This window comes from Nannochloropsis gaditana (genome assembly GCF_000240725.1).
Source record: "Nannochloropsis gaditana CCMP526 unplaced genomic scaffold scaffold105, whole genome shotgun sequence".
Lineage (NCBI taxonomy): Eukaryota > Eustigmatophyceae > Eustigmatales > Monodopsidaceae > Microchloropsis > Microchloropsis gaditana.
This window is the reverse complement of record NW_005803848.1, coordinates 4,981-6,225: the sequence shown is the minus strand read 5'-3', so window position 1 is coordinate 6,225 and position 1,245 is coordinate 4,981.

Sequence of the window (1,245 nt, the reverse complement as noted above, 5' to 3'; positions counted from 1 at the left end):
AGATAAGGCTCTGACCAATGCAGACTGCGGATCATCATGCCTCATTATTCTTCCACAGGCGCTCACTCTTATATCCCGCCTTACTGACGTTGGGAGGAGTGTGCCTTGCCAGCATTGTTGCGCTTCCTTTGGGGGTGAAAGCCCGTGTCGCGAAGGGGAAAGTAAAAAGTAAAAGAGGCATGGATCCTTTTACTAGATTCTGGATGGAATGGATGACGGAGTATCGCGGCGTGGTCATGGTCATGGTCGTCCTCCCTCTGTCATTCGCGTTCGAGCAGTACTTCGAGGTGCGGGACTGGTTCTACCGCACGTTCCAGGTCGCGCCCAGACTCCACGACGCCCGGGTCCGGCACGTGCAGAAGCAAGTGAGGCGCTGGAATGCTGCAGGATTGCGAGGCAAGAGGACCATGTGCACGGCTCGGGCGTCGTGGCTGACCATGTAAGCGTGCACTTAGATAGAATTTCGCGTGGATCGGGGCCTGGATATTATAGACCAAGTGTTCTTTTTTGGGGGTCCGATGCGATCCAGCGAATCAGAATGAACAATACAGGGCACTGATTGTCTTTCCACCGCAATTTCAAGGTCGACGCGCACCGCCACCTTCAAAGAGGACTGCAGCAAAATCGAGTGCTGCCTCCGCGACATCCTGCGCGTGGATGTGGAGAAGGGGTTCGTTCGCACCGAGCCGCTGGTGGACATGCGCTACATGACCCGCACCTTGGTTCCCCTGGGGTACCAGCTCGCCATCCAGGTGGAGATGGAGTCCCTGACGATCGGAGGGCTCTGCATGGGGCTAGGCATGGAGACGAACTCGCACCGCTTCGGGCTCTTGCAGGAGACCGTCCTCGCCTTCGAAATCGTCACCTCCCACGGAGAGCTTCTCCGCGTCACGCGCGAGAGCAACCCTGACCTTTTCTACGCCTTGCCCTGGTCGCATGGGACCTTGGGCTTCCTGGTGGCGGTGGAGCTGAAGATCATCCCGATAAAGCCCTACGTCCACGTGCGCTACCTGCCGTGCCACACCCAAGAGGAGCTTTGCTCACAGATGAAGGCTTTGAGCGAGGCGAAGAACCCCCCAGAATTCTTGGAGGCGACGGTGTATAGCAAGGAGACGAGCGTGATCCAGGTCGGGGAGTTTGCGGACGTGGACAGCCCCGAGAAGCGGAGGAAAGTGAACGGCGTCAACCATTTTTGGAAGCCCTGGTACTACTTGCACGTGGAGGAAGCGTTGACGAACAAGGGCC